The 23,002-nt window shown below is 38.7% G+C and overlaps 1 long non-coding RNA gene across 1 annotated transcript in view; it reads left to right on the forward strand.

The window, feature by feature from the left end:
* The first annotated feature begins 2,389 nt into the window (after positions 1-2,389).
* Positions 2,390-23,002, forward strand: part of LOC128088165 (uncharacterized) — a 34,421-nt gene continuing 13,808 nt past the window's right edge. Inside the window, exons 1-4 of the long non-coding RNA XR_008210174.1 lie at positions 2,390-2,601; positions 2,702-2,828; positions 6,225-6,495; positions 12,080-12,241. This is a non-coding gene — a long non-coding RNA (uncharacterized LOC128088165). The remainder of the gene's footprint in view (positions 2,602-2,701; positions 2,829-6,224; positions 6,496-12,079; positions 12,242-23,002) is intronic.

Genomic DNA, 23,002 nt, shown 5'->3' on the forward strand with positions numbered 1-23,002 from the left:
ACAGTGAAGAGCTAACTGAGCAGAAACCAAAGCAATTTGAGCAATGACTTAAACAACAAACAAGAGAAAAAAATGAGACTAATGGAAAGTCCTGTAATTCATTAATCACTACTTTTGATTGGCATAAACAAGACATCAAAAACTGGTGCTTTTTTTTTTTAATTCAAACTTATTTGTATTGGTTTCCCTTCTGTAAATTGTGTATGGTGCCATTCCCTTAGCTAAGAAAAGTGTTGGGAAGATAAAGGGCGCAATATTTGCCATTTATGGAAAAATGAGAACCACAGAAACATCCAGGAGGAAATTAATAATTCTGTCTTCAGAACCACTTTTGTAAATGTGAAGTAAATTAAGCCTCGGGCAATAGACTGAACAACAAGCAGAAAACACACGTTGAATTGATACTCATTAAGTGAGTGCATTCCATTCTGTGCATTAAAGGAGGCAGGAAAATATGGTTGTATCATGAAAGATTATATCCTAAGTTGCATAGAAAAGGGAATCTTAGCTGAGGCAACATTAGCAACCTTAATTCTTTCCTAACCTTAAGAGAGTTTGTCTTGATGACCTTAATAACGTTCTTTTAGTACTTTTGTGTTTGTGTAGATAAAGCACAGAGAGTTTTCTCATGAAGCTCGAAAAGCAAAGGAAGTATGTATTGAAGGCCAGTTTTCCTATACAAGCATCACAAAAACAATTCCAATATTAAAATGAGATTTGAAATATGTAATTGTATGTTATCTGGCACAGGTATTCTTATAATTGTAATATAAGTTTCCCAATCTCACTTTTCATCCCTGTATGACCTTTCTCAGCATAGTACAGCTCTTATTTTTTAGGATAAATGAGGTAGGAGTGTTTCTGACAATCGGGATTTTTTTTCCTACTAAGCTGTATTTCATTTGCAAGTAAACAGGGAGTTGAAGTAGCCCCTCATTTAGAAGTAGTGTTTGCAGGTCTACAGGTATTGAATGCTATCTCCACACTACCTAGCTTAGTGAGCTGGATCCTAAGAAGGATATGGAGCATGTACCTAGTGTTCTAATTAAGGCTGATAGCCATTCATCTCTCTAATTGCAGCAATGCCCACCAGGTTAATTTCACCCCAAATGTCCCATTCCTCTTGTGTCTGAACAGGTGACATAAAAGCCATCTGGAGTCTTGCCAAGCATGGAGAGAAAAATTTACTGACTATGATTTCACACCAGAAAATATTACAGGATGAAAAAGGTCAAACAAAGTGGTGAAGTTTCTCTATCAGGCTTCTGGAAGTATTGTTGTCTTCTGCCTGAGCATTAGTGTTTGTATCATCTGTTTGTTGTTTTTTTTCCCATAAACTTGTAGGAGTTATCTGTGAATAAGTAAAGATTTTCTAACATGCTCTGTAATCTTTGGGGCTGCCAGGTGTTATTCATTTATTTGAAAGGAAAAAGAGAGGAGATTCAGGTGTCGGATGCGCAGTTGGAAGAGAGTCATGGCGTGTAGTCAGTGAAGCTCATGGAGCACATATAGTCAGCCTTAGGAAATGTTCATTTGTGAGCCTATGTTCTGGGTGAGCAGGACTCTATTATCAGATTGGGCTTTACAGATCCAGCATACTCTCCAGACTCAGAGTTTTTTATTCTGTAGTACATAACCTAAAAAATCAGAAAAATTATGTTTCTTGATTCTTTACAGGTTGAGTTCATTACTGTCAACAATATTTCCTGTGTCTGATTGATTTATTTTAGCCTTAGGGTATATGCAATAGGTTTTCACTGTTGAAGATTAAGTAACACTGAATTTCCTTTATGTAGCCTAAGGACATGCATTGAGAAGCTTCTTTGTTTTTCAGTGGGTAAGAATTGCCCCATTAACTTCAGCTTTTATATCACATGTTCTCTGGAGTGAAAATTTTCCTTCTGTGTTCTACCAAGCTACTAGAAAGAATGGACATGACATTAGAAAGGATATTACTAGAGAGAAAGAGCAGTAAGAATTGAGTGAGGGACTGGATGGCCGTTTTGTAGAATCACTACTTGATTCTGCTACTCACAACTGCTGAAGTATGAATTCTTCCCCTTAACTGGTTATGCACTGCTACACCAAAGTATGAGATCTCAAGTGAGACACAAATTCCAAACGAGGTAGTATTTTGCACCCACTGACTTTACCAAGAATAGGGAATTTATCACCCTTTGCTGAAGAGGAAAGGTGTCAGACTGTCCCTCATTCCTAAAATAAGACATGTTATTGCAGCATTCCACCTGAAATAATCTGATGCCACTCCTAGAGCATGCACCTAACATTTTGAGTTCAAGAGTGTTTAAATATCATGTATAATTTCTACTACAGTGTTCATATGTTTGTAATTTTTTTTCTCTTTTGTCTACTAAAGGACGAAGAGCTGTATTTTTTTCCCTTGTGATCTTTTATGAACTACTGCTCTTTAGGGACAGAGATCACTCGTGCAAGAGGGAGAGCAATTGCTTATTGATGTAAATGTAGCAAATGAATACAGTATGAAGGGCACGTAACTGACAGCATCTTTCTGGAAGATATGCAGACACTCTCCTGCTTCACTGGGAATGTTTGTACATGTTGCCAGATACTTGTCCTAAGGTGGGTCTGAAAATACACAACTGGAGCAAAAGTTCAGAACATGAGTAATTAAAGAAGGCCCTTTAATCACTCTTCTCACTTTATCTCTCTTCTGTTTCAGTGGTGTTTGTTTCCTTTTCATAAAGAAGACAACAGCTCTGGACGCTGATAAAACAAAGCTTGGCAGAATCCCAAGCGCAAAATCTTGTTCTGGGACTACACTCAGCTTGATCTCATTTACCTCACAGGTATGAAGGGATTTTTCATACACTGGCCAGAATTGCTAGTAAAGGCAATTGGGATTTCTAATTGTGGTTATGCCTGTATTTGGATTCCAGTATAATGTGTATTTAGGAGGGCTTTTATAAGAAAACATAAGCTCATTCTGCCTGTGCTCCAAGCCAACAGTATCGTATGTTGGTCTGCTAATGTAGGAGAAGAGTTTATTAGCTGAGCTTGGTGCACTCTTAACTGTGGCTCCAAGATTCACCTTGGAATACAGAGCAGATTTATAAATCTGTATAAAGGAATAACTGTATAAAGGAGTAACGTTTGTGGAGAGGGAGTGTCCATGGATCATCTTGTTCCCTCTCTCACCTGAGATACTCCTTTGCTCCCATTCCTCAAATGTCCGAACCTCCTGGAAAGAGATCTCCGCAGCCAGACCACAGCCTTTGCTTGAAAAGCTCCTGAATGCAGCTCAATACTGCGAAATATAGAAGGTACAGGAGGCATTCTAAGAGCAATTTCTGATTTTTCTCAAGTTGACTCATTGTTTATAATGATTTGTCATATTAGTTCGGGGTAGCTGTTTTTTAATATTTTATTGCACAGCTGAGTAATCTTTGTTCATACACAGGCCATTGCAGCACATATTTTATAACATAAGATTTTTTTTTGAGGGAAAAGTAACTAACACACAGTGCCTTCTCACTCTCCAGCACAATAAATTCCACCTTGACAGTTCTAATGGATTATTATTGGGTATCACCCTATTGTTCCACATCTGGAGAGGGGGGAAAAATATGAAAGGCCTTGCAAGAATTTCCACAAATCAAGAACAGAAATCCAAGCATCCAGTGTCTAGTGTATTGCATTTTTGATGAGATGAATGAGGATTCATTTTCTGTTGCCTTATTTGTAGCTTACATAGTTTGCAATAGCTTACATTGTTTGCAGTATGCTCTGGCACATGATATTACATATGCTTTCTTTTACAATTCATGTATAAATCAGAATGCTCTGATCCTAGATCCCTTCCACCTTTCAGACCCTCTTTCAGGCATTCAGCAGGACTGTTCCATAAGTTTGTATTATGACTTCTCCACAAGTGTGCTTATGGAAAGCCTATGTCACTTGAGGTATGTTGACAATGAGTGAATCACACTGTTTCACACTGCACTGAATCATTTGTAAGCCATCTCCCAAATCATCATTTGTTTAAAAAGCTATTAAAATGAAGAAATAGAGAATAAAAACCAAAACAGTTTTGCTAATCGAAGGGTGTAGCCAATAAGACAAAGCTGAAGCACTGGTCAAACTGCATCTAATCGCTGGGAACTAAATTCGTGTGGTTTTCATCTTCTCTTACATTTGAATCTCTAATAGGTAACTTTAGAATCAATATTTACAGTACAAGCTCATTCATGGTGTTTTCTACTCCTTGATGAGATGACAAAAGTCTTTAAAATAAAACATTAAGAAGTGCCAGGGTGGCTTTTTTATTCAATATTCAGTTTACTAGTTTTCTTAATAAAATAGATTCATGCTTTGGGACACACAGTGTTTTTACAGACACCAGATATTTGTCTGACATCCAAACAATGCAGCTTCTCTTGTGTTTACTAGCAGACTTATGGAATGCTTCTAATTTTCAAGAATATATTTTATAATTTTTTTAATAAGATTTCAATCAGAATTTGACGCTTGTAATTTGGGGCACTCAGTGCATTACGTAATGCCAACAAATTCAAGGCACTTTATTGCAATATGTTTTGATTGATGCTTAAGCAGTGTTTAATATTACCCCTTCTGATGGCTCAAGTAATATGCTGAAGTGTTACTGCAGGAAGGCCATGCTGTAAGAACTGGAGCAGACCAGAGCAATGAGAGACTTTTCCAGTATGATATTCCTAGTATGTCCCCAGAATGTACCAATAACTTCAGAGAATCAATTAACATTATCTTTGTACTTCCTACATGTGAAGTACAGTGATTGTAAACCTAAGAAAATGTAAATCCTGAAACCTTCTTTCCTCCTGGATTTTAAGCTGCGTTCTCACTACTTGGAAAATCTCTGTGCTCTAAATAGCACCGTCTCCATGGCAATGTGCAGTTCAGTTTTAAACTTTCCAACACATAAAAATGTTAATTTATTTGTTCTAAGCACTCCCACAATTGTCCTAGCTATGGAAGCCTCAGGATCGGGCACCTTCCAGGAGCAACAGAGCTGTCAGGTTAAAGACTGGGTTAACTGCCAGGAATTGCCCAACCTGAAGGTCCTTGCTGGCAAATTATATTATTATTTCCTGTCAGCTTAGCTTGTGAAGTGGCACTTAAAGCATTAGGCAGTCAGTGCACTCAGAGCATTCAAAGAAATTTTGTTTCTTTTGTTCTTAATGTGAAGGAGTCCTTTGTAAATGAATGCAGCCTGTGATGAAATAGAGACTTGTTAAATACCGTGCCTGGCATGCCCAACTTTCACAGTCATTACTATTACCTCACACCACTACAACCTTTTTTTTTTTTTCTTAATTTATGATAAAGACATACAATGTCATCTCCTTGAGGAAGCAAGGCAGTAAGTTGGTATTTTCAACATTGTTTCTCCTTTGTTAATCCTCTAATAGCTTGACTTTCTGCTGTAAAAAATCACTGGCCTTGAGATTGTCAGAGCACTGCCTGGCAAAGTGCTAAGCATTTTGATTTTGATCCAACAGAGCACTCAGGCAGATGTTCGGCTTCAAGTATGAAGGTAATTTTTAATGGAGGCTCAGGAAAAAACCTCTCCTCCTAACCTCAGAGCCTTCTGTGATTTTCTTGACTACAACTGGAGTATTCATTACCTGTGGGATTTAAGTTACAGATCACCAAGCCCTAAATTTTGAGCTACAAGAAGAGCTTGAAAGAAATTCTACTTGGCCTGGTATTTTTTTTTCTAGTAATGAAGCTGTCACCTGTTACAGATAAATAATTTAATACAAGAGAAATCAGTGTACTGCCATGATGTAGAAAAAGAGGTGGGCACTGTCACCACAAAAAAAGATGCGCTTAGGACCGGTTTTTAAGATGTACCTTTTGGGGATAACAACATTAGTTCATGCGTGTGAAACTGACACCATCACAACACTTCTTACCAACTTCTAAACAAGATATTTTTATTGAAGGAATTTTTTCACACAGAGGGTGGTGACACACTGGAACAGGTTGCCTAAGGAGGTTGTAGATGTTCCATCCCTGGAGGCATTCAAGGCCAGGCTGGATGTGGCTCTGGGCAGCCTGGTCTGGTGGTTGGTGACCCTGCACATAGTAGAGGGTTTGAAATTAGATGATCATTGTGGTCCTTTTCAACCCAGGCCATTCTATGATATGATATGATAAGAGTGTGTGGGTTTATGCAGGATTTTTTTTATTCTTTTGTGTAGGCATTCAGTCTCCAAAAGCCAGGACCATACATCTTCAGGAGATGAAACTGCAAAAGAATTTTGAATAGATAGAACCTGAGGACGCTTCTGGCACAGCTAGTAATAAGGGCATGTTGGCTTTGGAAAATGAGAAACTCCACAGTCTGGTGCTGGAAGAATTAGAAGGGTTTGAAACGTGGGAAAATAATGGAGAAACAGCTTTGAAATGGCTATTCATCTCCTGCAAATACACTCACCGGACAACTAGGACAGATACAAGCTGCGAAGGAAGGTACCTCCCAGTAGTATGCTCACTTTTATTGTTATAATTAGCTTTGCTAGATTACCAGTCCACAGCCTTTTGTATATAGATGGAGACTTGTCATCATAGCAAAGTCTGACAAGGATACAGGCTTTTTCAGGTATTTACTCATAATGTAGATCCCGTTCTGGGTAAAATGAAGAACAAAACTCAGTAGGACTCATAAGTCAATCTTGAGTCTTATTATTTGCACATAGGAAGATAAGTTAACTCCTCCTAAACAGACATAGACCATAAAATCTTCTCATAAGTCTGGAAAGGACAGTTGTAGTCTGATATCCTTCTCAAAGAATGAATCCCAATCCCAACAAATGTCTGCTTCATCCATTTATACAGTATCTCATCCTACTATCTGCCAAGATAGATACTCAGGTGCTTCACCGTCCTCACAGTCTGAATGCTCCCTCGTTGCAGCGGTTTAGCAAGCACACCGTGGCAGAAAAAGCACAGTATTCTTTCTCTCTTACTAGCAACAAAGGGATTTCAAGATTATTATGCTCACCCTCTCTTCTCTATATTTCACAGATCAAATTCCATTCAATTTATTTATTTGTTATTCCTTTTTTAAAAGTTTGATTCAGATTTAATGGTTGTTTTTTCACTCCAAATTCACTCCTATTTTTCATCTTTCTTGAAGTGTTGCACCATACACTAAACTCTTAACTCCAATTTATAGGTGTATATAGATGTTATATATCCCAATGTGACAGCTATCAGTATTTGAAACAGTATGACACTTCTGACTGTTCAGTGTGGGTTTACTAAGCTTCTCAAGTCCTTTATTGCAGAATTTAAAAAGCACATGTACAATAAAACAAAAAACAAGCACAAAAAGCAACATTATCATGTTGTCAGTAGCTTCTGTGGTACTAAGCATCCTGAAGAATGTTTTCCAATTTTTATGATGCTATGAAGAAACTATGAAGAGCTTTGCAAAGACACTAGAACAAGTGCAAGACTTTCTTTTGTCTATAATGAGAAAGAATGTGACACTTAAACCATTGGAATAGCCAGATACCATGAAAGAACTGTCTGAAAACAAAGTCTCTATATCATTCATGAATAAGTAAACAAGAGGCCTGGCTTACTCTCTCAGACAGATCATATGAAAGCAGATAAGACAGCTGCTCTGAAAGTAACACCTCCTATTTTACTGTGTTGGCCCATGACATCTGAGGTGAATGTTGATGATATGACACTATCATCAACAGTATTCTGTTATATTTTACTGCCACATGACAGATGACAGTAGTGGAGCAGTCTGACAGAATGTCTGACATGAAAGTGCGGATGAAGCAAAGGTATGGAACTGAATTCCTCCATGAAAAAAAAAAAAAAGAAAAAAAAAGCCCCCCACTGACATTCATCAATGCTTGCTGAACTTCTCTGGAGACCAAACAGTAGATGTGAGGGCACCAAGGTGGTGCTTTTCAGCAGTGGCAACAGCAAGGTGAATGAAGAGCCAAGCTCAGGATGGCTGTACTGTTGTCGCACCACAAAAGGAAGAGTGGGCAATTCCAGGCTCCATATCAGTTTGAAGACCATGGAAACCATTGCTCTTCTGTTCTCCTACCATACCCACCATATAGTCCAGATTTAGCACCTTCTCACTTCTGTCTCTTCAGGCTGATGAGAGACGGACTGTGTGAGCAACATTTTTCTTGCAACAAACTATTGTAGCAGATGTGAAACAGTGGGCCACCTCTGCTGGTGATGGTTTTTATGAGTGACCTACATATGTAAGCAAATTAAACAATATCAGAAAAACAAGAAACAAGCTACATCTAAAGCTATTCATTGGATTTCAGTGGCCGCAGATAAATCAGGTTAGAAAATGGACATGAACAGAATAGAGATGGATGCATATCAACACAAAGATGCATGTTTATTTCATGTCAACTTTTTATTTCATTCCACTTTCCACTCATTCAATTTTTTTTGTTTTATAATTAGTTTTGCACAAGACTGTGTATTCCCACAGTTGAGGTCATTACTTATAATTGTTTAAGAAATGTTTCAAGGAAATACACACCTCTGGGAAGTGTGTTCCCCACAGCCTAACTGGTAGCTATTTGCTGTGTGTCCTATGCTCATGTGGGTGTTCATAAAATCCTAATTCTTAAGTAAAGCTCATCTATAGAGTGGCAAAGATGTTACACCTCATTTTTGAGATTTGTTGCTATTTCTAATAACAACTGGGTGAAAACACCCCTTCTTTTACACCCTTGCCTTACTTGCATTATGTATACATGTTCACAGACCAATGAAGCACTTGTGATGAGTCCCTGCCAAAATGTCAGTCAAGTACCTGGGAAACTTGCCAGAAAACCTGTCCTTGTGTTGGGCTAATTAACTCTCAGCATATCTGTAATTGTCCCTATTAGCTAGGAGCACATGTTAGGATCAGTACTAAAAAGACAGTAGTAGGAAATTAGACAAAAAGGGAGCCTGTACTTGCAAATATAATCAAAAGTGTTAGCCAGAACTACCATAAACTTAGCAGAGCACTCAGCACAGTCAAACCTGTTGTGCTTAGCATCACTTCAAATTACAGCTATGTGTAAGCTTGACCAGCTGGCAAGATTGTGAGCATGTCCATTCTTCTTCTCACCCAGTGCTCTCTGTGTGGCACCAGGGAGCATATGCTACAACATCATGAGATTCCCCACCAAGGCAAGCCCTCAAGTTGTAAGCAACTGTTCGTGGTAGTCATAAAAAATGCATCACTAGCAGTTCAGCATTTGCCAGGTCAGGACACTAATGGCAGATGCTGGTGGCCTCTAGTAAGCAAATGGCTGTCTGCTTGGGGCAAATTTACAGGAAAAAAAAAAGCAGAACTTCAAATTCATTTTCTACTCATGTATGAATCAATTCCAATTCGCACAAGTAAAAGGAAATGGGCTATGAACATGGTAAATCAACACTTCAGTTTATAATCACCTATATGATTGTAAATCGTTATGATCACTTTTTGCCCTCTGTAATTACAGTTGTGAATTTGATTCAAATCTCAGTGAATTGAAAGCAAAGCATACATTGATTTCATTGTGCTTCAAATAGGATGGAAGATAAAATAATCCTATGTTCCATAAAGCAAAACGTGTAATATGCCCCAAGGGCTTTCTCCTGAAACATTAATTCACATGAGCCTTTCTCTTCACACTATCTCCTCACATGCATAGTCCTACTGTATGAATATATGCAGCTGCATATGCTATCCTCCTTGTACAGCAGCAAATTCTGTTACTGTCATCTTTAGTTATTTGTTTGTAGCTTGAAAATTAATGTAAGCATCAATATAGAATACAACAGAAATGAGATAATTTGTACAAGATTTCTTTCTCTGAATGTTGCCTAGAAATTTATAAATCCAGACACTACAACCATAGAAGTGGAATTAACTGCCCACTTGCATGATTCACTAAACGTATTTCCACAAAAGCTAAACATATTTGCCTTTTTCTCATTACAAGCATATTTTTTATGACCATCTGAAAGTATTCCTGCTTAGATTTAGAGGTTGCCCAACACTTAGCTATCTTCACAAGCATATTATGCTCATAGTAGCTCGCTGCTAAATCTAAATCTAAATGGATTTTCACTAATATTTCTTTTAAGCCTGTCCAAAGTGTTGCACAAGCGTCTTTCTTTACACGTTTGGCTGAGTCTGACTGCCAGCACATGCAACAATAGTGTAATAAATGCCAATAAAAATGAAATGTGAAGATTAATATGCTTATGTCTGGGAAGGGGTAAGCATGCATGAGAGCTCTTTGTTACATGTTCAGACAAAAAAAAAAAAAAAATAACCCACAACACAGAACACATTGTGATTTTTCCAGGCTACTAAAATGAGAGTAACCATAGAGGGATCTGTTATTGCCCTGCACATAAATTAATAACCTAACTCAGCATTTACAGTATGTTTTCTGGTGTCTTTAGTGTGTGACATTTCTCCTCCACTTTCTTTCTTCTCTGTTTCTCCAGGAGAAATCTCTTACTTATAGTTCAGGAAAAGCAAGCTATAATTGAATTTGTATATGGTGATTTTTAAATCTTAGACAAAAAAACAAAAAACAAAAAACAAACAAACAAACAACAAAAAACAACAACAACAAAGGAACAGAAAGTATACAGCGTTTCAAATGTCTTTTCTCTGCTCCTATATTATGACTCAGATTTATTACATCTAAACATTTCCATTTCATCAGCTTAAGACTGACTGCAGTGGCAAGGTGGGTTATGGATAGATTAGATATGCACTGTTGTTATCATGTTTAAGATGTCAAGTTGATAGGGGTCACAGAGCTCCACCCTTTCTACAGAGTGCTGTGGCTTGACTGCTGCATAACATATTGTTTTTTTAGGCTATCTGCATGTTCGTAAGGCACGTGCCAAACAAAACCAAGCTGTGCCAACTTCAATTTTGTACTATCTGCTTCAACTGTTCAAACACTATATTGGTTAGGCTTAATCCCAGCCTTGTGATTTGTCAAGGCAAAATGTCCATTGAAATCATTGTCCTCAATTTTTATTTCACCTCTTGGTGTCTTCAATTAGTACTTCAAAAAGAAGTGAAAACTAATATAATGGAGTAAAAAGCTTTACTGAATATGTATCCCTTCACTGAAATAAGTAAAATTATGACCAAAAATTTCACATCCTTCAGATAGAACTGAGGTTCACCATAAAGCTTTCTGCATACAGACAAATGACAAATTTGGGGCCCTTTGTTCAAGTTATGGCCTGTTCAAATACAAAACAAACACCTTGCTTTGCTCACTCCATTCCTGCATTTTCCATTAGTCTTGTCTGTTTGGTTCCAGTGGTCAGCCCCTCAGCCCTGCAAAAGTTAGAAGAGAGTGGGAAAAAGAAATGGTGCAGCTGGCAACATCTTTGAGACCTCTAAAGTGGATCCACAGACTAGGTAGAGCATCCTATTCTACTAACGGTGTTGGAAACACTTCTATCCCATCTCTGTGTCTTTGGGCTGGGCCCAGAAAACTTCAGTGACATCTGGGAGAGATGTGGGGAGTATGCACTGATTTTGGAAAAGCCTTATTTCAACTTCTAGGTATGATCCATTAGGGTTCCTGGATCATGACAAAATGGTGCTGCCAACAACCCTTTCCAGGGAAGCAAAGGAAAGCTGAAGACTGCTTGTAGGTAAACAGGGCATCACACTGCTGTATTTCATGTGAGATTCCTGTCACGCAAGTCCTATAAATGTCATTGTGAAGTTTTGTGACTAAATTCTCCTGCAAAGCCTTGAAAACTTACTCATTTTATGTCACTTTAATGAAGCCTGTTGTGGTTTAACGGGATGTTTGTAGATGATGGGAAGAAAGACTGCTTCATTAAGTGTCATATCACAAGCAGAGCAGCCACTAGCATGCTAACTCATAAAGCCTAATGAGTGAAATAAATTATTACAGGTGTGTTCTGAACTTGGGTAACTCTTTATTACAGCTGTTCAGCTTTATAGTAGCTAGAAGTGCTCTGTCCCTCTTTCCCATACTTGTGGTTCATCTGCCATTTTTTCATTTTCTTATAGATGAAACTGTACCCGAACAACAGGAATACGTAACTTGCTGGCAGCATGGGCTGTGTTATATGTGGTCTGCCTGTTCCTACCTTACCCAGAGAGTACCAACAGCAAGCTGGACATGTCCTCAGATGGCTGCAGAAGTCAGGTTATGAGAACTTCCTGTGGCAGGTAAACTCCAATGTGAGTGAGCTTCTTGAGTGCTGGTGTAAATGTGTGTTGTGTGGCATTGCAGTCCCTCTTTCTTTCACTTGTTCTATTCCTATTGGGACCATGCCATTGTGCAAGAAGTGTGACAGATCTTCTGTTGGTAGTTGAGCTCCAATTTTGTCCAAACAATCAAATATGGAGGTTGTCTAACCTCACTTGAGGTGAGAAAGAAAGATTCTTTGAATGGCAGGAGATGTGTGGTGGCTGTACAGAGGGCTGTACATACGTGAGGCTTTGCACACTCTGTTTGTAGATGATGATGTGAGGGAAAGTTTTCCCTTTATGAATATGAGGTGTTTGCAAAACCATGTGAAGGGGTGGCTGAATAAGCTCCTACATATTGCCCACAACTGTGCATAGTCATCCAGCTACTCAGTCAACATTTTATAAAGGATAATCTATAATGGTTAATTAACAGACTACATTATTTCCCCAGAACGCCATTTTCTCTTGCCTTGTATATTGTATAAAAGGTAGAAGGGAAATGCTACCAAATCACAACATATCCTCTTTTGCAACAAATGGAGAAATATGCTGGGTGTGAGGCCTCCTAACTGGACATGCAGGTGCTTCATTTCATCTGCACCTGAATTTGGAAGCATTAGAGTTCCAGCCACTCACCTTTCATTTCAAGGTTTCTGAATTGCTTTAATGAAAAATGATTTGATTTTAAAGATGAAAGGTCATACTGTGCCATCAGTTTAATTGGATTTGGCTGTGGCCACTTTGACGTTCATTTGTGATAGGAAAAACAGATTTAAGGGATTTCAATCACTTCTAAAATTCATAAACAGAGGGAAAATGTTTCCTACCATTGGTCAATGAAAATTGATGAGGATCGTGGCCTGAGGCACAGCTATGAGGTAAACAACCCCAAAACCTATCTCTTTGAGGGGAAAAAAATAATAAAAACATATCTGTTGTATGAAATTCAAAACCTCACTGCTGAGGAAGCTTTTAACTTTTCTTTTTGTTTCTGAATGCCTACTGATGCAGCTATAGGTATCAATTTCTTTGTATGCTATACACTGACGTTATGTATAATTAAAGGAGTGTAGTTGTTAAGGGTTTTTTCTCTCATGGCACACTTCAATGAGAGAACAGGCTCCCCCAATTTCTATTTCATCCTTAATTGCTTCTGAAATTACTTTGATGTGTGTACAACTTTATCTGCTTAATGTGACATGGAATCATATTCTTGCTCAATATATTGCTGCTTATTTTTGGACAAAGAGCACTGAAATTTTGCATACAGAGTTATTCATCTTGGCAAAAGGAGGAAAAACAGGAGAAGGAAATCTGTAAAAATTCCCAGGGAATATATTTTTGCAGCATATATTTGTATGCAGCAGCATACAGCTGAACTACCATAATGAAACAACAAAATACCATAGTTCTGCTGATGGATATAAGTAGATAATTGAAGATCTGTGCCTCACTGTTCCTCAGAAGACTTCTTTTAAACTAAAAATGATTCATTTGGAATTATTTCAGTTACTGAAGCATGAAGCAGCAAAACCTATTTTGGGATATTAAACAACAGCTTTGATGGCTGTTACAGTGACTTGCAGGAGTCTTGCAGGTCATCGATATGTTGCTACACCTGAGTTTGCAGGTGACAAATCCCTGGACGCAGTGCCAGGCTTTCAGTATTTTTGGTACAGAGGCTGTATTTGTGGGATTCAGGACTGATCCCAGGTAGGTTTATGGGTTGGACTTCCCTTTTGGCACTGCTGCATCCTGATTTGGGAACAGGGAGGCTCATGAGGACCTGGTATCACTGCAGTGCCTGCAGTGCTCCTTTGTTTTGAAGGATTTCTTTCTACACATCTTTCCTGGTGAGTTGCTCTGCCTTAGAAATGCTTATATCTGTGCCAACTGTGTAATGCCCACAGGGGCGAGACCAGCATGGGAGTAATACCTAATTAAAACTGCAGTGAAGTAGGTCAGCTAATATTTCACAAACAGCAGCAAAAGCTCTAATTGTTCATAGTTCAGAGTTCCTGTATTTACTCTCAGCAACAACAAAAAAATGTATATCACCTAGAAATGTGATGAAAGCACAAACAGAAAACACATGCCACAGTGGATTACAATTATAAATATTCATGGTATTCAGTCAGTGTCATGCTTTAACTCCTGCAGGTACATTCAGCAGTAGATTTACATTGTTCCTTGCATCTTCTTGTAAGGCTGGGGGAGGATTGGCCCAAGAGAGTTAACCGTTGCAGAGTGAAAGAAGCAGATGAGAAAGCACTTTCAGTCACACACAAGAAAAGCATAAGAATAATCTAAAGAAATGTAATCCTGCTCTTAGATGGCACAGTTGTTCATAGTATCATAGGAGTATTTTAAAATTTCTGAATTCAGAGCTTTAAACAATTCAGAATTCAGAGCTTCTGGGACTTACTGGTCTGAGAAGCTAGGTGACATGTGATCCTTTTCCCAGAGATCCATCACCTTTTTTGCTTCCTTCTAGGATTGATGTAGCAAGAAAAGCTTATACTTGAGATGTGACAGAACTTCTAATTTCGGTTGGATCAAAGAAGTGCAGTGATGGATAAAAATTCATAACAAGAGTGTTAAAATGCTAATGGTTTTTAAACTCTCAGAAAGTATACGTGCTATTTGTTTACTATGACTAGCTAAATGAAGAAATGCTTGGAGGTTTCACAGAGCCAGATGACCCCATTATACTGTAACTTTGGAAGCACTTTGCATCTGACCACGTCTAGCCCTGAAATCTCACAGCTCAGCCAAAGTGGTAGCTGTGTGAGAAGCAGGATCCCTCAGCCAGAGCTGCTACTGTTAAGTCTGTGCTTCAGATCAGAGACCAAGGATTTTATATGGAAAAAAGCCCTGAACTTTTGTTTTCATTTGTAAATATAAAAAAAAATAAATCAATCTAGAACCAGACAGCACAAGTCTAGACATCAATTTTTATACAGCTCTATATGTATAAAGACAGAAGTTCAGTACAGCAGAGCAGAAGGTTTTTTCCCGGCAGACCCGCGGACAGCAGATGCTCATAACACACCCTCTTACACTGTCCAAACAGCAGTTTCCCAATTTACCAGAAACACTTCTAGCCATATTGCTGCCTCTCTCCTTAAATATACTTCTTGAGACTGTGGGCCTTTAAACAGAGAGGTAAGCCATGCCAGGTCCCAAGGCAGAAGATAGGAGGCTTACATCAATCTGGACTAACATCTTCCTTTTTAGGTAGGTAAATAGGTAGTTTTATTTATTCTTTGCTGAGGTGTTGTTGTGGTTTAACCCGGCAAGAAAGCCACACAGCCATTTGCTGTGGAAAAATGGCAAGTCATGGGTTGAGATAGACAGCTTTGCAGAGCAGAAAATGAAAGGAAAATAGTAATAATAATGATGATAAAAGAATATACAAAACAAGTGATGCATATTGCAGCTTCTCACCACCTGCTGACCCATGCCCAGCCTGTCCTGGTAGTGTTTCTTCCCAGCTCCTTGTGCATCCCCAGATCCTTGCTGGCAGGGCTATAGGAGAAGCTGGGAAGTCCCAGTGTAAGCACTATTACCGTAAGTAATAGCGCAAGTACTGCTCAGCAACAATTAAAGCATCCTTGTGTTATCAGAATTGTTCTCGTCTTAAATCAAAAACACAGCACCATGCCAGCTACTTGGAAAGTAAGTTAACTCTCTCCCAGCTAAAACCAGGAGAGTTGCTGCTGCATGTCATGGTTTCTTCTAGTATTTTAAAGAGTCTTCTCATGCATTTTCCTTGTAGGAGGTTTTTAAGACTCTTCAAATCAGGTACTTTGTAGCATAATGATCTGTTGACTCTATTGAGTAATGTTTGGTGGCCAGCCTCAGAAGTACTTTTAAAAACAGAAGAAGAGTTGCCTATGATAAATACAAGAAGGCTAAGGTTTGATTCTTTTTCTACTTAGCAGTTTATTACTTGGCTTAAATAAAGCTGATAGAAATAGAATAAGATGTGACTCAAACCTCAGAACCATTATGTGTTGGAGTTTGCTGCATGCTCCAGGTGAAGGAGGTTTGCACCGTGCTACATTACACCTGACCCTATATTTGTTCTTTTGATAGGGAAGCCACGCAGTGGGGATTGAAATTGCAAATAGGTGGTAGGAGGATGTGCTTTAAGTTAAAAGCACTCAAAACAGCCTGTGCTGGGTGTTGGTGGGAGAGCAGGTGGCAGGTAGGTGTAGCATTCCCATCTCCCTGCATAGGCTGTCTTTGTGGGATGCAGGTTATTGCACTGCTGATCTGGTGGTCTCTTCTCAGCGTCTGGTGGTGTCAGTGCTATTTTGTTAAATTAGGCAATGTAATGAAAACAAGTACAGTTTTGATCATCCATCTGGTTACGTATGTAGGGGAGGAAGGCTTTAAAGTAGTTGAAGGAAAAGGGATATGAGGAGTGCAGGTGATTCCTTGTATTGCTTTTGTTCATGCAGAGCTTGTGTTCAAAGCTTCCCCAGGGAAAGGGTGATTTTGCTAGAAACTTTGTAAGTTCCTTTTTGTGTACCAGAGCAAGTCATGGCTTCAATCCCTCTCTATTCACCTAACATTTACTCAACAAAAATAAGGATTCCTTAATAAAGGAGAGAGAAGCAGTGAATGTAGAAGCAGGCTGGATTACCTAGTGAAGCCAGAGGCTAAAGCCTGTCAAGGCAACAAGTGATTGAGTTGCATTTGCTGTCAGAAAGCAAGACTGTTCCTTTGGGGCCTGGTTTTATTGGCAGCAGTCCTCTATAGTGAGGGACTGACCTTTGCCCTTCTGCACGTGTGGCAGGAAAGCATGGTTTCAATACCACAGGGAACTTGCCAAAAAAATGTGAATTTAGGAGCCTCAGTGAACTTGTCTTTCCTTAGAAAATCAAGCTCTCAATGGACTTAACTTCAAGTTAAGTTAATTCCCTTGGACTTTGAGCATTTATCTTCTCAATGATAGCTGCAATAAGCCTTCTACCATGACAGCAATGGGGTCTGAGCAGATGTTAGCTCAGAGCACCCCCAGGATGTTGGAACTTTAAATTGCTCGTATAAATACAGGAACAGTTCTTACAGGGTCTTGAGGTTGAAGTATTTGTATTTAGATAAAGTGACCTGCATTTAAAGTGAACGTGATTGAGCTATTTACCCACTAATGAGAAGAAATTGCCTCAGCCAATCAAGGTGTACTGGATATTGTGCATGTTTTGTAAATGAGATTAATGATTCAATTTGCAGTATAATGCTTCAGCAAGGAGAAAGATATTTTGCTGTACTAATTGTCACATGTGCCTTAAAACACCAACTGTGCAAAACTGAATTTCCCTGTGGTGCACAACATGGCTGGCCCTTGTGTTTTTATTAATGCCGTTGCTCCAGTTTCTTTGCTGCAGCTGTTCAGTTTAATCTTTGTGTTTAATGCTGCAGCAGAAAATGTGGTGTTGGCTAAAAATCATTGTTTAACTTAATTCTCTCCTTTAGTGGAAGGACAAAAGTTTTGCTCTAACTTAAGCTGTCCAATCCTATTTTCCCACTGTATGAATAAATGTCTGACAACGTTTCTTTAGGCACGCAATTAACTTTTAATTATATTGAAATGATTAATCGCTGCCCAAGCCCTTAATTTACTCAATAGCCCCTGTGATTTTAATGGAACTTCAAAAAAAAAAAAGTTATGTAGTTCCTAGCAGGTATGTTAATTGTAAATGTGAGAAAATATTGTTAACAACAGACCAACATCCATAGTGGGTATAAAATAACTTAAGCATGTCAGCATTGCAAGGTTACACTGAAGTTCTGCCTCAACTTGTGTTACTCACTGTGTGATTCTGGTTGTGATGCTGGATACAGTTGTCCTCATATTTTTCACGCTCTTTATACTATTATAGCTCTGACGTCAGTGGAATTACTCAGAATTCACAATGGATTTAATAAGAGAATTGTATCTAAAACTACCAGGATGGGATTTTCTTCCCAGTGACAAACTGGAGATTTTTTTTTTCCCCTTTGACTTCAGTATGCAAATGTATTTGATGAGAAGTGTAATGTAGATTTGAATAGTCTGTTTGACTGTAAAACAATTTTTATAAATCTGTTTCTATGCTTCTTGCTTTGTTTAATGTGCTTCTGGTTTCAGCCAAAACGATTAATGGTTGCTGTATGTTTAGTTTCACCCATCCCATAGAGCTCTACCTGTTTACAGTGAGAAAGAACAGTGTTGTCCTCAGTAATACTGGAAATAGGGTGCCAGCCATGGGGTGTATGCACGTTTCCAAAGTGATCCATGAAAAATGTAAAGCAGTCACTTTTGCCACTGAAAGCTACAAAGCAACCCACAGTGCAGAGCAGACTCTTTGTTGCCCGTTCTGAAAAACTTTGAAGTAGCACTTCAGGTTCCTTACTGCAAGTTAGCATGCTTCTCAGCTTCATCCTCAGCTCGCATGCTGAGCTTTGTGATAGCAGTAAAAATGATTAGTTTGTGCTCTGTTATATTTAGGTGACAGTCCTGGACAATAAACAGGGTGTTACTGAGTTCAGGGGCTTTCACCAAGCTTGATGAATAGTGTACAGATGGCCCTGAAGATGGTGCTTGGACAATTCCCTTCTGTAGAATGGTTTATGACTGAAACTCAGGTGTAAGGGTGTACCTGGCTCTGCTCATTGCGCCCATGTAAGATACAGATGTGGAGCAATACTTCTAGCCATCGTAGGGAACATGAAATTTGTAGATGCAGCGTGGACTGAGGCATCAGCACAGACCAGTGCATGCCCTTCACAACCTCAGCATGATCTTCTGAAGCAAAGAATTTAGCGGATTTCAGGATCTGATAAGCATTCTGACTGTCTTCTTATGGGAAAGTTTTCAGACTGAAAGTTTTTTGCTTGTCAGAGTGTGAATATTTGTATTTTTTTCACCTAACAGCTCTTTGGTGGTGGAGCGAAGCATTTAGAACCTGGAAGTAATTATAGAAAACATAGTGAACACTGGCTATTTTGCATCATGTTTTTGAATTCTGATTCAAAGCATTGAATATGAAGATAGCTGATTTTCAGTGATATAAAAGAGATTAGGGATGGTTATATTAAAGGGATTTGGATAAAGTTCTTTCCAGTATTTTTACTTCACTGGCCACTATGTCCTTTTTCCATTCCATAGTGTGTGAGGACTTGCATCCACAGATCAGCATCATGGGTTTTTGCTCCAATACCTCGATAACAAGGAGGTAGAGATAAAGTGAGGTTCTTTGCAAAGTAAAAAATGTATTTTTTGCTCTATTTCCCTATCAAGAGCCTCACTGAAAGAGCTGATTTTATTATCACATTTTCAGCTTGGAGAAGTCTAAGGGACACCTCATTGAGGTCTTCCAGTACTTAAGAGGAGCTTATAAACAGGAGGAAGATGGAGTTTTCACATGGGCAGATAGTGATAGAACAAGGGGGAATGGCTTTAAACTGAAGGAAAGGAGATTTCAGTTAGATGTTAGGAGGAAATCCTTCACTCAGAGGTTGGTGAGGCCCTGGCACTGCTGCCCACAGCTGTGGTGCCCCATCCCTGGAGATGCCCAAGGCCAGGTTGAATGGGCCCTGTGCAGCCTGAGCTGGTGGGGGGCAGCCCTGCTCACAGCAGGGGTTGGGGCTGAGTAGTCTTTAAGGAGGCTTCCAACCCAAGCCATTCTGTGATTGTATACTGTCAGAAAGTAACCTACCAAAGCTAATCTTGTATTTGTGTCTTAGTTTCAGCTGGGACAGAGTTGTTTTCCTTCATAGTGTCTGGTATGAGTCTGTCCTTTGGCTTTAAGAGAAAAACAGATTTTGATAACACACTGATTTCTAGTTGTGAAAAGTGTGTTAGTGAGCAGTGCTGTGCGGAGCCAAGGATGTTCCAGCCTTCTCAGCTTTTGGTACTGTCCTGCCAACAAGGGGGCTAGGGGGCACAAGTTTTTGGGAGGGGACAGAACCAGGACAGCTGAGCTAAACTGGTGAAAGGGATATTCCATACCATATGACATCATATGGAGGGAGAAAAAAACAAACAAACAAACAAAAACCACCAAACAACCTATAAAACTGAGGGGAGTTGGCTGGAGGAAGGTCTGCTGCTTAGAGACTGGCTGGGCATTGGTTGGTGGGTTGGTAGGTGAAGAGCAGATGCTTTGTGCATCACTTTGTGTTTGTGTATACACATACAGAGAAATAATGCTAATAATACATATATACACACACATAGATAACATTTATTTCATTATTTATATCATTATTGTTATTTCTCTCTTCGTTTTCTATCTTAGTAAACCGTTATATCTCAGTCCTCAAGTTCTACTTTCTTTCTTGTTCTCTCTCCCATCCCACTGGGAAGAGGAAGGCTGTGTGGTGTTTAGCTGCTTGATGGGTTAAATTACAACAGTCTTGAGGTGCCAGTATAGGACTGAAACTCACAACCCTGCGATTAACAGTCACATGCTCTTATTTATATAGGTGCTACTAGAAGATGCCAGTTAATATAATGATAAAAGCAATATAAGAACTGAGATACTAATTGAAAATTTGTTTATTATTATTGTATGGGAAATCTCATGTCTTTTTTTTTTTTTTTTAAGTGAAGGTTGGCAATTGATTTTTTTTTTTTTATTTGCATAGAAATATAGATGCATAACATGAACAAATATACCAGATTTGGGATTCTGCTAAGTTCTCTAATCCTTGTATTCTTGCTGTAAATAGATTACAAAGTGGGGAGAACAGGATGAATTGACAATCTCTTTGCCCCCCTCTTTGAATAATATTAGTTAAGCATATGTTATTTTTCCTATCAGACTTGCAGCTGTAGCTGTCAGGCATCTTTCTGTTAGTCTCTGCAGTTTGCTTTCCCATTTCCTGTATGTTTCTTAGCTGCTGGGTAGATGCTATTATGGCACATCCAACCTTTGTTATAAATAATTTATTCTGAAGGTTCAGTATGTTATAACGTAAGAGAAACATCTTGCATTTATTTTTAATGCTCTTGCTTTGCTGAGAGCTTTCTACAGCCAAAGCTACCATCAGAGAGAACTGGCAGTCTTCACGTGGAGGAGAGAATTTTTAGACCATGTCATTGTATTTTTCTAGCTATCAATGATACTGTTTTGGTGAAGAGTGAAGCAAACAGTCATTATTTACCCGTTTTGAAGAAGCTGGTTTACATGATCTGAAAGTGGCTGTTTGCATTGGATATGAGTATCTCTAAGCAACTCCAGTGCTGAAAACATGCAACTCGAGTTCTGATTCCTTGTGGGAAACCAGTGAGATTGGTGAAGTATCAAAGGGCAGTCACCAATTGATAGATGCAAGTGGTAAAACTATAAAAATATGTAGCTAGGAGTAGCAGTAGTAACCAGATGTTCCATACTAGAGCATAACTGAGTGTAAGTCCAGTCCATGCAATGGAGGATGAGATTTTTTCATCCTATGGGAAAACATTGACCTCAAGCACAGCTCTGAGAATGGTCATAGTGATCTGCACAGTCAAATGACAGATTGCTCCTTTTTATCCCTTCATTTTTCCTTAAAAATTTTAGCCAGCACAGTGGACTGTTCTGAGCTAAAACTGAGAAATACGCAGGAATTATATTCTAGACTTTCATTACATAATGGAGATAAGAAGTGGTGGGAAGCTGGTTTTTTTTCTGAAGGATGGTTTGACAGTTTTGGTAGATCTCAGAATTCCGGTTGACATACCATCTTTGAAATTACATTGATTTAGTACAAAAACTGTATTATAATTAAAAAACAAACAAGCAAGCTTTCCTTCTGAGATTTATTAAACATGCTAATTGAATTAAAATTTACCTTGTCCATAGATAACACAGCAAATGGAGACCTGAGGAAGAGACATGGCCGGCAGTAGTCTTCCTTAGAAACTTGAGCCTGTTGCTATTCTGGGTTTCTATTGACATGCTGGGCAGTGGCATAGTGTTGTGATTTGCAAATTATCTGAAAAGAGGACTGGTAATACAGTGAATAATTTTTAAGAGAAATTGGAACAGTATGTGGGGAGGAATAAATAGAAGGATACAACAAGAATAGGAAGAAATGTTCCATGCATAGTAGTGTAGTATGTAGAAAGACTGAACTTTTTTTTTTTTTTTACCCTTTTAAGAAATTTGTATAATATGAGGCAAAAAAACTGCAACTGAACCATTGGCTGAAGCAGATGGTTTATTACAGACTTTTGAACTATTTGCATGCACAAGTCTCTTCAATGAAAATATTCAAAGGGGACTGCAAATCAGCCCTGTAACATGGGAAGTGATATGACAGCAACTATTACAAGGTGTATCACAGTTCAGTAGCTGGAAGGTGAAGTTGAATAATTCAATTTCTTTATAAGAGAGAGCTTTTCAACCACGGGATGCAGAAGGAACAAAAGCAAAGGCCCTTAGGAGCAGAATAATTAAATGCTGAGGTAGTTTATGGGATGAGGGGGCTCTAGGAACCTTTCAGATTCATTACACAGAGTATTTCAGTCTATGCTCTCTCTGTGGATGAAAGATACAGAGCAATAAAGGATTTGGTTTTTTATTTTATTTTTTACTTCAATCTCATTGTATTCACAACACTTCAGTTTTGAATTTGGGCAGTTAGCCCATTCAGTTAATGACTTTAGTTACTGAATCTTGTGCTTCAGCAAGTTGCCTGCAGGTCTTAAAATTTCTTAACGCTTTTTATTTATTTCACCTCTCCTTTAACCACAAGGAG

This window comes from Tympanuchus pallidicinctus, unplaced genomic scaffold (assembly GCF_026119805.1).
Source record: "Tympanuchus pallidicinctus isolate F22 unplaced genomic scaffold, pur_lepc_1.0 scaffold1, whole genome shotgun sequence".
In the NCBI taxonomy this organism is placed as follows: Eukaryota; Metazoa; Chordata; class Aves; order Galliformes; family Phasianidae; genus Tympanuchus; species Tympanuchus pallidicinctus.